Source organism: Mobula hypostoma, chromosome 9, assembly GCF_963921235.1.
Source record: "Mobula hypostoma chromosome 9, sMobHyp1.1, whole genome shotgun sequence".
NCBI lineage: Eukaryota > Metazoa > Chordata > Chondrichthyes > Myliobatiformes > Myliobatidae > Mobula > Mobula hypostoma.
This window is the reverse complement of record NC_086105.1, coordinates 65,274,806-65,290,669: the sequence shown is the minus strand read 5'-3', so window position 1 is coordinate 65,290,669 and position 15,864 is coordinate 65,274,806.

The following is a 15,864-nucleotide window of genomic DNA, read 5'->3' as shown; positions in this document are numbered from 1 at the left end:
AACCCCTTCAGCCCTGGAATCAACCTGGTAAACCTCCTCTGCACTTCTTCCAAAGCCAATATATCCTTCCTCAAGTATGGAGACCAGAACTGCACACAGTACTCCAGGTGTGGCCTCACCAGTACCCTGTACAGTTGCAGCATGACCTCCCTGCTCTTGAATTCAATCCCTCTAGCAATGAAGACCAACATTCCATTTGCCTTCTTAATAACCCGTTGTACCTGCAAACCAACTTTTTGCGATTCATGAACAAGCACTCCCAAGTCCCTCTGCACAACAGCATGCTGCAACCTTTCACCATTTAAATAATAATCTGCTCTTCTATTATTCCTTCCAAAGTGGATGATCTCGCATTTACCAATGTTGTATTCCATCTGCCAGACCTCGGCCCACTCACTTAACCTATCTATATCCCTCTGCAGACTCTCCACATCCTCTGTACAAATTGCTTTTCCACTCAGTTTAGTGTCAACAGCAAATTTTGCTACGCTACACACAGTCCCCTCTTCCAAATCATCAATGTAAATGGTAAACAGCTGTGGGCCCAGAACCGACCCCTGTGGCACCCCACTCACCTCTGACTGCCAACAGGAGAAACACACATTTATACCAACTTTCTGCCTTCTATTGGTTAACCAGTCCACTATCCAGGCCAATACACTTTTTCTGACTCCATGCATCCGTATCTAATTTATAAGTCTCTTGTGCGGCACCTTATCGAACGCCTTCTGGAAATCCAAGTATACGACATCCACCTGTTCCCCTCTATCCACTGCACTCATTATGTCCTCAAAGAACTCCAGTAAGTTTGTCAAACAAGTCCTGCCCTTTCTGAATCCATGCTGCATCTGTCTAACGGAAACATTCCTTTCTAAATGTTTCGCTATTTCTTCCTTAATGACAGCTTCAAACATTTTCCCGACTACAGATGTTAAGCTAACTGGGCTGTAGTTGCCCGTCCTTTTGGCCTCTGTGTCCTCAGTGTACCTCTGTAGTCTGATAGCCAGAGCTGCTAACCATTGCTTGGCAGTTTCCTGGGCTTTGTCTGTGCACATACCTCTGTACTTCCTTAGTAGCCGAGATGAATCTTTAGTCTTCCCATCTTTCAGCAGATCAGTTAGGCTGCTGACCTCCACTCTTGTGGTTTTCATCTTGGCTTCCAATCGTTGTCTCCTGGGGTGGGGGGGGGTGTTATAACGGTATTCTCCACTGTATTTCATTCGGTGGCCCAGCATTTATAGTACTGCTGCTGCCAATGCATATATCAGGATATTGGACTCAGTCATTTTGGAGGTTGCAATTGTGAGTGTTGCTTCATTAGCTGCTTCTAGCACGCGGTCTGAGGGAATTTTATCACTAAGTCTTGGGGGTGGCCTAGTTCGTTGATTGACAGTCACCACTTTAGCTATGATTTTCTGTCTGACTACAGCAGCCAGCGTCAATATGACCCAAGGTGAGGTTTGAACTTTGCATTTCACGTGTACAAGGAAATGCTGTTATGTTTACGCCACCTGTGAATTGTGGAGGTGGGATTTGAACTCTATTTTCCTGATGGGCTCGGTTCTGTGGTGATATTGCTGTGGTGCATCGTGATTGTATATCTTACAGTTCAAGGTGTGAGAGCAATCCTCTGTTGGCAATGTTGGTCAATGGTAACTAGTTGTTTTTCTGTGAATGTGGACGAGAGTCTTCGTTGTTGCCGGAGTCCCTACGTCTGCTTGATGTATCCCCTTTCATGTGGGTTGCTGTTGAAGTAGCATTCCATTAGTTCTATGTTGTCCAGTCTTGACCATTTATGGTTTGTTCCTGTAGCCAATTTCTCACCAGATGCTCCAGTTCCCCAACCACACACACACACACACACACACACACACACACACACACACACACACACACACACACACACACACACACAAACACACACACACACACACACACACACACACACATATCCAAGGTGCCTCAGACTTTAGCACAGTACTGTAGTGATTTTATGTATTATACTGTACTGCTGCCGCAGCAAAAAACAAATTTCATGACATATGTGAGTGATGATAAACCTGATTCTGATATGGGCCTCTATTGTGAACTGAGAGTGAGATGGAGGCAGGGAGAGGGGAATCATTATTGGCGTGGGAGCAGGAAGCACCAGAGAGACATCCTGTCATGATCAATAAACCAATTGACCTTGCCTGTGCCATCACCCAGCCCTGGCACTCCCACTCTGCCACCTGTCCCACACCCCTCCCATGGCACTCCACCCTCACCATTCCCAACAGCCTTTGCTCCCACCAGATTTACAACTTCGCTCAGATATATAGATAGATAGAAGAATAGATAGGTAGGTAGGTAGGTGGATGGATAGATGAATGGATGGATGTATCGATAGGTAGACAGATGGATAGAATAGTAGGTAGGTAGGGAGATGAATGGGTAGATGGATATCTATCTATCTATCAGAGGGGACAATTTGAACCAGCAGATTTTTCGAACAGCTGCTTTCTTCGGGTTCAGAGACAAGAACAAGATGATATGACTTGCTTTGGAAACCAAATTCAAAACAAATCTATGGAAGGAAGAAAGCTTCCTAAAGCAACTGCAAAGCCAAAAGGAGGCTTCCTTAGACAGATGAGATTCATCCATTTTAGGAAATATCACAAGGTTACAGATTGGCACATCACAGCTTGTTGCCTCTCAGACATCCATCTATCCTGTAACGTCATTAAAAGGAGAGAAATGAACAGTCGACATTTCAGGTTGAAACCCTCCACCTGCTCTAGTTCGGTCGAGGGGTCTCGGCCTGAAACATCAACTATTCACTTCCCTCCATAGTTGCTGCCTGAGCTGCCGAGTTCCTCCAGCATTTTGTGCATTGTTTCAGATTTCAGCATCTGCTGTCTTTTGTATGTCAACAGCTAAACGGCCAAACTCAGACAGAGGAGGCGTAGGCTTGGATCTGCTAAGGTCCTATTGAGTGTGCAAGTGGACTTAAATCGAAAGGGAAATTGTTATGTTTTGAAACTCCAAGTTGGCCTATAGTTGCCCGTCTTTTGCCTACATCCTTTTTTAAAAAGTGGTGGGACATTTGCTGTCTTCCAATCCGCTGGGTCCTGCCCAGTCTAGAGAGTTTTGATAAATGATTACCAGTGCGTCTACTATAACCTCTGTCAATTCCCTCAGGACCCTGGGATGCATCCCATCAGGACCAGGGGACTTATCTACCTTCAGGCCCTCTAGTTTGCTCATCACTATTGCTTTAGTGACAGTGATTTTATCTAGGTCCTCACTTCCCATTTTGTCCATAACATCATTCTTTGGCATATTAGTCGTGTCCTCCACCATGAAGACGGACACAAAATAGTCATTCAAAGCCTCAGCCATTTCCTTATCTCCCAGTATCAATTTCCCCTTCTCGTCTTCCAAGGGAACTACGTTGACTTTAGCCAACCTCTTCTGCTTTATATATTTATAAAAACTTTTGCTATCTGTTTTTATATTTTGTGCTAATTTACTTTCATACTCTATCTTCCCTTTCCTTATTTCTTGTTTAGTTGTTCTTTGTTGCTTTTTAAAGTTTTCCCAGTCCTCCAGTATCCCATTACTCTTTGGGACTTTGTACATGAGCTTTTAATTTGACACTCTCTTTTATTTCCTTAGTTATCCAAGGCTGGCTCTCCCCACACTTACTGTCCTTACTTTTGACTGGAATATACTTTCGTTGATGACTGTAAAAAATCTCTTTGAAAGTATTCCACTGTTCCTCAACTGTCCTACTAAATAGCCTGTGCTCCCAATCCACATTAGCCAACTCCTCCCTCATCCCATTGTAGTCTCCCTTGTTCAAGCATAATACACTAGTTTTAGATCTAACTATTTCATCCTCCATCTGTAGGTGAAATTCAATCATACTATGATCACTCTTTCCAAGAGAATCCCTGACTACAAGATCATTAATCTTACTTGTCTCATTTCACAGGACTAGATCTAAGATAGTATTTTCCCCTGTAGGTTCACTAACATGCTGCTCAAGAAAGCCATCACAGATGCATTCTATGAAGTCCTCCTCAAGACTTCCTCGACCAACCTGATTCACCCAATCTGTGTGGAAGTTAAAATCCCCCATGACAACTGCCCTTCCATTCTTACAAGCCTCAGTTATTTCTTGGTTAATCGCCTCTGCCACTGCAATATGTTTATTAGGTGGCCTATAGACAACACCCACCAGTGATTTTTTCCCTTTACTATTCTTAATCTCTACCCAGATGGACTCAACATTCTGCTCCGTAGATCTTATATCGTCTCTCACAATCACCCTGATCTTATCCTTAAACAAGAGCGTCACCCCACCTCCTCTGCCTTCCTGCCTATCTTTCTGTATTACCTGATACCCTTGGATATTTAATTCCCAATCATCTCCACCTTGCAACTAGGTTTCTGTAATGACCACTAAATCATATACTGTATATATATTTGCAATATTACTCAAATACTACTGAAATAATAAATACACAACTTAGAATATTATGCTCATTTCTGCTCGTCTCTCATTATAGGAAGGACGTGGAAGCTTTAGAGAAGGGAAGAGGAGATTTGCCAAAATGTGCCCAGATTGTAGAGCATGTTTTATGAGGATAAGTGGAGCAAATAGGTCTTTTCTCTTTGGAGCAAAGAAGGAAGAGAGGTAACATAGGGAAGAGAGGTGTAGAATCTTTGTGTGTAGAGCTAAGAAACTACAAGGGTAAAAAGACCCCAATGGAAGTTAAATACAGACCTCGAAACAGTAGCCAGGACATAGGCTACAAAGTACAATGGGAAATAGAAAATGCATGTCAAAAGAGCAATGTTACGATTGTCATGGAGGATTTCAATATATAGGTAGATTAGGAAAATCAGGCTTGACCTGATTTAGGATCTCAAGAGAGATAATTTGTGCAATGCCTATGAGATGGCTTTTTAGTGTGGCTTGTTGTTGAGCATACTAGGGGATCAGCTATTCTGGATTGGGTTTTGTTAATGAACTGGATTTGATTAGGGAGCTTAAGATAAAGAAACCCTTTGAAGTACATATGATAGAATTCACCCTGCAATTAGAGAGGGAGATGATAAAGTCAAATATGTCAGTATTACATGTGACGAGAATACACATAAAATTAAGATATTTGCTGGCCTGGGTTAGCATCAGTGACATCAGCAAGTGGTCTGCCACCTGCCCTCAGGGGAAGGAGAGATAAGGAACAATGGAGCAGCGTCTGGAGATGTGTAATGAAGGGACGGGGGAGAGAGAGCTGTCTGGAGCGGCTCCCCCCTTTGAACTTTGAACTGTTTGAAGTGATGGACAGGCGATACCCCAGCAGGGGGATAAAAAGGGACAGGTTCGCTAAGACAGACACACGCCACCCGAGGTAACGAGACCCTGGAAGCGGTGCGCCTCTCACGAGTCGGTGAGAAGTATCAGACAACACCCGGGGTGGAAAGGTACGATCAGCGGGAACCCGGTGTGTGTCCGCCCTTGCCTGGGTGCCGGGTTCACTGCAGAGGATCGACCGCATCTGGAGGAGGGGTCACAGTCGGTGACCTCAGGTGACATCACCAAGGACCCGCCCAAAAGTTGCTTGTGGGCAATCTCGCCGGTCTGTGAGTGAAGCTGTTCTGAATGATCATTTGTTCCCGTTCTCTCTCTCTCTCCCCCCACGTTGTCCATCGCCATGGCAACGATTACTGCGAACTGAACTACTAAACTGGACTGAACTTTGAGTCACTTTGAAATTTGGTCATTTACCCCTAGACAACGATAGAGCTTGATTGATGCAGTTATCTTAATTCTGTGCACTTGTGTGGTTATCATTGTTGAACTGTTGCATTTATTATCCTTTCGATTACTGTGTTGCTTGTTTCTTTAATAAAACTTTCTTAGTTCTAGTACTCCAGACTCCAACTGAGTGATCCATTTCTGCTGGTTTGGCAACCCAGTTACGGGGTACGTAACATACAGTATTACAGAGGCAAGAGAGAGAGCTGGCCAAAATTGATTGGAAGGGAACACCAGCAGGGATGACTGCAGAGCGGCAACGGCTAGATTTTCTAGGAGCTATTCAGAAGACGCAGGATAGATACATCTCAAAGAAGGAGTATTCTAAAGACAGAATGATGCAACTGTGGCTGACAAGAGAAGTCAAAACTAACATAAAAGGGCATATAATAGAGCAAAGTTTAAAGGGGAATTAGAGGATTGAGACGATTTAAAAACCAACAGAAGGCAACTAAAAAAAGTCATAAAGAAGGAAAAGAGGGAATACAAAGGCAAGCTAGCCAATAATATTAAAGAGGATACCTAAACTTTCTTCAGATATATAAATTGTAAAAGAGGGACGAGAGTAGATATTGGATTGCTGGAAAATGATGGTGGAGAGGTAGTAATGAGGAACAAGGAAATAGTGGATGAACTGGATAAGTATTTTGCATTAGTTTGCACTGTGGAAGACACTAACAGTGTGCTGGAAAGGCAAGAGTGTCGGGGCAGAAGTGAATGAAGTTGCATTACTAATGAGAAGGCTCTTGGGAAACTGAAAGGTCAGATGGTAGGTAAGTCACCTGGACCAGATGGTCTACACCCCAGGGTATTGAAAGAGGTAGCTGAGGAGATTGTGGAGGCACTAGTAATGATCTTTCAAGAATCAATAGATTCTAGCACGGTTCTGGAAGACTGGCAAATTGCAAATGTCACTCCACTCTTCAGGAAGAGAGAGGGGCAGAAGAAAGGAAACTATAGGCCAGTTAGTCTGACCTCAGTGGTTGGGAAGATGTTTTTAAGGATGGGGTTTCAGGGTATTGAGGCACATGATAAAATAGGCCAAAGTCAGCAAGGTTTGCTTAAGGGAAAAATTTGCCTGACTAATCTGTTAGAATTCAAGCAGGTCAGACAAAGGACAATCTGTGGATGTTGTGTGCTTGAATTTTCAGAAGGCCTTTGACAAGATGCCACCCATGAGGCTGCTTAACAAGTTAAGAGCCCATGGTATTACAGGAGAGATACTAGCATGGATAGAACATTGGCTGACTGGCAGGAGGCAAAGAGTGGGAATAAAGGGAGCCTTTCCTGTTTCCTGTGGTGTTCTGCAGGGGTCAGTGTTGGAACCATTTCTTTTTTAAGTTATATGTCACTGATTTGGATGACGGAATTGATGGCTTTGTGTCATGTACTTTGGTAGAAGAAATAAAAGCCTAGACTATTTTCTGAATGGAGAGAAATTCAAAAATCTGAGGTGCATCAGGATTTGGGAGACCTCCTGAAAGGTTAATTTGCAGGTTGAGTCGGTGATAACCAAGGCAAATGTGATGTTAGCGTTAATTTTGAGAGGACCAGAATATAAAAGCAAGGATGTAATGATGAAGCTTTATAAGGCATTGGTGAGGCCTCATTTGGAGTACTGTGGGCAGTTTAGGGTCCCCTATCTAAGAAAGGATGTGCTGACATTGGAGAGGATTCAAAGGAGATTCACAAAAATGATTCCAGGGTTGAAAGGCTTATCCTATAAGGAGAATTTAATGGTCCTGGGCCTCTACTTACTGGAAGAATGAGATGGGGGGTAGATTTCATTTAAACCTATCAAATAGTGAAAGGCCTCGATAGAATGGAAGTGGTGAGGATGTTTCCTATGCTTGGGGAGTCTAAGACCAGAGGACACAGCATCAGAATACAAGGTGTCAATTTAGAACGGAGATGATGAGGTATTTCTTCAGCTAGAGGGTGGTGAATCTGTGGAATTCATTGCCATAGGTGGCTGTGGGTATATTGGTTATATTGAAGGCAGAGGTTGATAGATTCTTGATTAGTCAGGGCATGAAGGGATACAGGGAGAAAGCAGGAGATTGGGGTTGAGAGGAAAATGAATCAGCCATGATCAAATGGTGGAGCAAACTCGATGGGCCAAATGGCCTAATTCAGTTCCTATATCTTATGGGCTAATGGACTCAATCGAGATGTACAAGTTGATAAGAGGTATGGATAGAGTGAAACAGCCAGAGGCTTTTCCCCAGGACGGAAAAGGCTAATACGTGGTGGCATCATTTTCAGGTGACTGGAGGAAAATATTGGGAGCATGTCAGAGGTAGGTGTTTTACGCTGAGGGGGGGTGGGTGTTTTGAACATACTGCCAGGGGTATCGGTAGAGGCAGACGCATTAGGGACATTTAAATGACTCTTAGATAGGCACATGGATGAAAGGAAAACAGGGATATGTGGGAGGGAAGGGTTAGATTGATCTTGGAGTTGGTTAAAATGTTGCACAACATAGTGGGATGAAGGGCCTGTACTGTACTGTGCTGTATGTTCTGTGTTCAATGTTATATGCTCTATGGACTCAGGAGAAACCTTTTTGCTGGGAGATCTGTGAGCGGGTGCAGATTACTCCAAAGAGAAGAGAAGTGAGAAAGGAGAAGGTGGACGTGATATTTGGGGAGATGGAGAGGGTGTGGTGAAGAGTTGTGGAACTGAACAGGGACCGATTGTTTGTTCCTGTGCTCTAACATCCATTCAAATGCTGATTGTTGACAGATTTATTCGAAGCACCCTCTGGCTGTGTAGCAAAAATGGAAGCATCCCCCAGTGAATGATTTTTATAAAGATTATTCAGAATACATTGGCAGAAAGAACCTTACCAAATATAGCCAGAGAGCAGAGCGTATAGCATCTCTGTGCAGTTTTATTATCACAGAATCTTTATTGCTACAGAAAAATTAATTGGTGATTCGGGGTGCCATCACCAGTGAGTCCAGAATTCGAGGCTGAGTGTTCAGTGATCAGCAGGTCCTGGGGTCGATGCTGAAGATCAAGGCCCAGGGATTGATCAGAAATAGAGAGATGGAGGTCTGATGGTTGGAGCCCAAGTCTGCGAACCTCTGGGAGCTCCCTGGGGATATGAAAGGCCCAATGTCTGTGAGTCCGAGTCCACTGGTTGCCTTGCCCTGGGGTATGTGCATAGGAGGGAGGGAGGGAGGGAGAAATGGTGCTTGTTTTTGCTGTTGTCATGTTCTGTATTGTCTGTTGAACATTATGGGATGCCATGTCGGCACTGGGACGTGTGGCAACATTTGCGAGTTGCTCCCAGCACATCCTTAGATGATGCAAATGACGCATTTCACTGAATAGTTTGATAAACATGTGAGGAAGAAATCTGAATCTAGAATCTTAAGTCATAAATCTTGAAGAAGTTTAACGACAGTCTCTGAGCAGGAGAGCTTGCAATCATCTTGGCACAACTACAACACTTTCTCCAGAGAAGACAATGTGAAGCCTTTCAAAATCAGGAGTGTCATGAAGAGGCAATGGTAATCCAGGGGTGTGCACACTCATATGCAAATTTACATCAAGAGATTCCTTTCTGCAGTTCAACAGTGATTTATTTATGAAGTAACTTTCCAGGATTCGAGTCTTGCAGGCAAATCCAACAGTTTTTGCTCACCATTCCCTTTCTCCTTGCATTGAACAAATTTATTGTACTTTGGCTTTGATTAAAACATGATCAGACTTGGGGTTGTTATGCACGGTAGCGTCACAGTTAGCAGCCCCAACAACCCGGCTTCATTCCCGCCACTGTCTGTGAGGAGTTTGTATGTTCTCCCCGTGACTCTGTGGATTTCCTCCGGATTTTCTGCCTTAACAGAACATAGATCATTACAGCACAGTACAGGCCCTTCAGCCCACAATGTTGTGCCGACCTTTTAATCTACTCTAAGATCAATCTAACTCTTCCCTCCTACACAGCCCTTCATTTTTCTATCATTCATGTGCTCATGTGTTTTCTAAGAGTTTCTTAAACTCCCCTGTGCTGTGTCCCTAAATAAAATAAAATTTAAAAAAAACTGTTGCTTCCAGAGCAGTCAGAGGTTTTAAAAAGATAAATGGTGGAGCGTGATAGGTTAGTGAACAACAGTGTCCTTCGGGTCATAATTAGCATAATCTTACACTTGTATACTAATAATAGCATTATTTTACATAATCACACTGTAATTCACAGCACTGGTATGTTGTGTACCATTGTGGAGGGAACTTGTGTCCCTGGAACATTTGTTTATCACAGAAACAAGTTAAATTGTTCTGTTACAAATATAGTCATGAAAATTTGAGAGGATTAGAATATAAAAGCAAGGATGTAATGCTGAGACAATGATCAGACTGCACTTAGAGTGTTGTGAAGAGTTTGGATCCTCCATCTAAGAAAGAATGTGCTGGCATTGGAGAAGGTCCAGAGGAGGTTCACAAGAATGGTTCTGGGAATGAAAGGGTTAAGGTATAAGGAGTGTTTGCTGGCTCTGGGCCTGTACTCACTGGAGTTTAGAAGAGTGGGAGGTTGGGGCTCATAGAAAACTATTGAATATTGAAAGGCCTAGGTACTGTAGAGAGGATGTTTCCAATAGTGGGGGAGTCTCGGACCAGAGGGCACAGCCTCAGAATGGAAGGATGCCCCTTTAGAACAGAGATAAGGAGGAATTTCTTTAGCCAGATAGTGGCGAATCTGTGGAATTCATTGACGGAGATGCTTGTGGAGGCTATGTTGTTGTGTATATTTAAAGAGGAAGTTAATAGGTTCTTGATTAGTAAGAGCTTCAGAGTTTACAGGGAGAAGGCCAGAGAATGGGTTTGTGAGGGATAATAAATCAGCCATGATGGAATAGCAGGGCATTGTTGATGGGCTGAATGGCCTAACTCTGCTCCTATGTCTTGCAGTGTTAAATGGACACATTTTGGCCTCACCCTCAATGGTCAACATCTATGTGGGTAACGAGAAGTACACACTCTGTTGTTTAGTGCATGGAAGGACTGCCCTTCTCTCTAACCCTTCCCCTCCTGGGCGGGGGGTGCAGTGCCCCTGGGATGTTCAGAGTTAAATATAAATAGTAAACGTTCCCCAAATGCAATCAGATGGACTCTTGACCTCACAATCAATTTGTTATGACCTTGCACCTTATTGACTACCTGCACACACTTTCTCTGTGAGGGCATACCTCATTCTGCATTCCATTATTGTTATTATTATTATTATTATTATTATTATTATTATTGTATTTTTTGTTTTTTCTCAGCTTAAGCTGGTACAGCTAAAGCATAAAGTGCAGGAATAGCCAAGCATACTCATTTCTCAATTGCTAGGAACTTTTGGACTATCCTAGTGGTGTTTAGTGTTGTGGCTTTCTGGAGATTTACATAAATATTGCTGTGTTGGCCTAATTGTTTAATGCTATTGTGTAGTGACTTTGGGATGATACCAGTTGTAGGTATTATTGTCTGATTCAGTAAATTGGAGAGCGGGTTTAAAGTTAGACAAAACCATAGTGGTCTTAGGGTTGCCCTGGAAAGTGCCTCAGTTTACGTTAATAATGATGGTTGTTCATGGATAAGATGATTATAGTATGTCAGTGCTTCATGTGATGTTGTAGGAATTTCACAGGTTTATATATATTAAGAGCTTCTATTAACCAAGAATAAAATGCATTTTTGTAGTCAATATAACAACACGAAAGATTTCCACTGGGCTTTTTTAGAATTATAGAATCTATTATCAGTTGTTCTTTACACCCTTTCATACCATTATGGCATCTTTTTTGCTCTTCTGTAAGTATACTGTGGTTATCTAAATGAGTGGTAATTAGCAGCGAGATGTATGATGTTACAATTTTATTTTTAATAGGATGATATTTTGATGGATCATTGGTGATTTCTCCTTTACGTAAGAGAAATGTTTAAAGTTTAAAAGTTCAAAATAAAATTTATTTTCAGAGTACATACATGTCACCACATACAATCCTGAGATTCCTCTTCTGTGGGCATACTTAGCAAATCTATAGAACAGTAACTGTAAACTGTAAACATCAGGAGCTGTTAATTGTAAACAAACTGTGCAAATGCAGGTATAAATAAACAGCAATAAATAACAAGCATGAAATAACAAGATAATAGAGTCCTTAAATGAGTGTACTTTACTCCTTTTGTTCAAGAGCCTGATGGTTGAGGTGTAGTAACTGTTCCTGAACCTGGAGGTGTCAGTCCTCAGGCACCCGTACCTTCTACTCAATGCAGCAATGAGAAAAGAGCATGGCCTGGGTGGTGAGGATCTTTGACGATGGATGCTGCTTTACTACAGCAACATTTCATGTAGATGTGCTCAGTGGTTGGGACGACTTTACCTGTGATGTACTGGGCTGAATTCACTAACTTTTGTGAGATTTTCCGCACAAAGGAATTGGTGTTCCCATACCAGTCAGCACACTTTCCACCTCACACCTATAGAAGTTTGCCAAGGTTTTTGATAACATACCGAACCTCCGCAGACTCCTGAGGAAGTAAAGGTGCTGTCGTGCTTTCTTCGCAATGATATTTATCTGACGGGTCCAGGAAAGGTCCTCTTAGATAGTGACATCCAGGAATTTAAAGTTTCTGATCCTTCCGATGAGTATTGGCTCATGGACCTCTAGTTTCCTTCTCTTGAAGTCTACAAACAGTTTCTTGGTCTTATTGACATTGTTATTACACCACTCAGCCAAGTTTTCAATCTCCCTCCTGAATGCTGATTTATCACCCCTTTGATACAGTGGTGTCATCAGCAAACTTGTATATGGTGTTGGAGCTGAACTTAGCCACATGGATTTGTTTTATCTTCTACCAAAAAATTGGGCACTGTTTCAGGATTTTTAAGAAAATTGTTGATATTATTATTATTATTATATTCTTATTTTTCTCAGCTCAAGCTCGTAAAACCGGAGGTATGGGCATAGCAAAGTGCATTCATTCTAGTGACGTTTAGTATTGTGGTTTTCTGGAGATTTACATAAATTTTGCTGTGTCGACCTACTTGTTTAATGCTATTGTGTAATGACTTTGGGATGATACCAGTTGTAGATATTACTATTGGGTCAGTGTTCATGTTCCATAGTATTTCAATTTCCTCTTTTAATTCAGCATATTTCTGGTGTTTTTCACTTAGTGATTTCTGTAAGTTATCTGTGTTTGCAATGGTTATATCTATTATGTAAGCTGTTCTTGCTTGTTTACCCTGTAATATTATATCCAGGCAGTCATCATAGATTGTCCTGTCAGTAATAATGGATCAGTCATAATATAATTTGTAGGACTGTGACTCTAAAACTGGATCAGGCTTGTATTTATAGTAAGGTATGATGTCTTTCATGAGTTTGCATTTTAAAGCAAGAATTTGATGAATGATTTTTGCCACTTCATTGTGCCTGTGTAAGTAATCAGATTGAGTTAAGCTGCTGTGGGATCCTACAATGTGTTGGATTGTCTCTGGTTTCTCTTGGCATTTTCTACATTTATTATCTTGAATTTGTAGGTCTTTTATTATGTATTTTGGTAATATTTTGATAATTCCAATATCCTCGGACATATCATGTGTGTTTCTCCAAATGAACAACCAAGTGTTTAGTTGTTAACTATACAAAGCCTTGATATTCATGTGTACATTGTCAAAACACAGGAGTCCAGGGCATCATGCTCTCCATAATACAGAAAGAAGCTACTTGCCCCTCTGAGTCCATGCTAGCCTTCAGAGTAATCCCATCAATCCTATTTCCCGACTTTATTTCCTGGCACCTTGTCCAACAACCCCTGCTGATTCTCCTATTTCTCACCGACATCAGGGGAAATTGGTCAACAATTAGCCCTCTAAATATCTTTGGGATCACCTCATCAAATGTGCCTCTCCCTTTGCCACTGATTACCTTGCCCCCCCGCACCCCCCCCAACATGATGGAGATTTACACAGGCTGATTGTGGAGTCACAGACTCACACAGCATGGAGGCAGGCTTTTTGGTCCAACAGGCCCATGCTGATCGAGATTCCCATCTAAGCTAGGCCTATTTGGCCCATGTTCCCCTCAACCAGGGGTTCCCAACCTTTTTTATGCCACAGACCATTAAGCAAGGGTTCTGTGGTCTCCAGGTTGCGAACTTCTTCTCTGAACCTTTCCTGTCAATGTACCACACATGTCTTTTAGATATTGCTATTGCACCTGCCTCAACAATTTCCTCCGACAGCTGGATCTATACACTGACACCCCTCTGGGTAAAGAAGCTGCCCCTCAGGCCCCTACTAAACATTGCTTAACAGCCTTTGTTTGCATGTAGTTTCTTTTAATTGATTTGGAAGGCACAGGATAGGTACGTCCCAAAGGTGAAGAAGTATTCTAAAGGGAGGATGAGGTAACCGTGGCTGACGAGGGAAGTCAAGGACAGCATAAAAGGGAAAGAGAAGGCGTATAATAAAGCAAAAACTAGTGGAAAGTTAGAGGATTGGGAAGCTTTTAAAAACCAACAGAAAACAACTAAAAAAACACGGAGAGAAAAGATGAAATATGGTTCTGGAGAACTGGAAAATTTCACAAATATCACTCCACTCTTTAATTAGGTAGGGAAGCAAAAGAAATGAAATTATAGGCCAGTTAGCCTGACCTCAGTGGTTGGGAAGATGCTGGAGTCCATTATTAAGGATACGGTTTTGGAGTACTTTGGGGCACATAATGAATTAGGCCAAAGTTAGCATGGTTTCCTTGAGGGGAGATCTTGCCTGACAAATCTGTTGGATTTCATTGCAGAAATAGCAGGCAGGATAGACAAAGGAGAGTCAGTGGATGTGGTTTACTTGGATTTTCAAAGGCTCTTTGACAAGGTGTCATACATGAGGCTGCCTAACAACATATGAGCTCAGGGTTTTACAGGAAAGATACTGGCATGGATAGGAGATTGACTGATTGGCAGGGAATGGGGAAAAAAGGGGACTATTTGGGTTGGCTGCCAGTAACAAGTAGTGTTCCATGGGGGTTGGCATCGGAACCACTGCTTTTCATGTTATATGTCAATGATTTGGATGACAGAATGGATGGCTTTGTGATCAAGTTTGCAGATGATACAAAGATAGGTGGAAGTGGAGGTAGTGTTGAGGAAGCAGAGAATTTGTAGAGAGACTTAGACAGATTAGGAGAATGGGCAATGAACTGGCGGATGGAACTTAATGTAGGGAAGCGTATGGTCATGCACTTTGGTAGAAGGAATAAAGGCATAGACTATTTTCTAAATGATGAGAAAATTCAAAAATCAGAAGTGCAAAGGGTCTTAGGAATTTTTGTGCAGGATTCTCTAATGGTTAACTTGTAGGTTGGGGGGGAACGTCAACTCAGACCATGACTCATGCCTTACAAGGCACAGATTGGAAGTCTGTGTGGGGCACCACTCCTCGCACAGACACTAGAGCAATGTGTGGTTAAGTGCCTTGCTCAAGGACACAAACACGCTGCCACAGCTGAGGCTCGAACTAGCGACTTTCAGATCACTAGACGAATGCCTTAACCATTTGGCCACGTGCCCAACACTAGTAGTAGGTTGAGTTGGTGGTAAGGAGGACAAATGCTATGAGGACTAGCATATAAGAACAAGGATGTGATGCTGAGGCTTTATGAGGCACTGGTCAGACCATATGGAGTATTGTGAGCAGTTTTGTGTCCCTTATCCAAGAAAAGACGTGCTGACATTGGAGACAGTCTGAAAGAGATTTAGGAGAATGATACATGAAATGAAACAGTTAACATATGAGGAATGTTTGATGGCTCTGGGCCTGTACTTGCTGGAGTTTAGAAGAATGAGAAGGAGATCTCATTGAAATGTATCAAATATTGAAAGGCCAAGACAAAGTGGATATTTCTGAAAATAGGTGAGTCTAGGACCAGAGGGAACACCCTCAGAGTGACTGTCTATTTAGAACAAGGATGAGAAAGAGTTTCTTTAGCCAGAGTGTGGTGAATCTGTGGAATTCATTGCCACAGATGGCTGTAAAGGCCAAGTCATTGAGTATATCC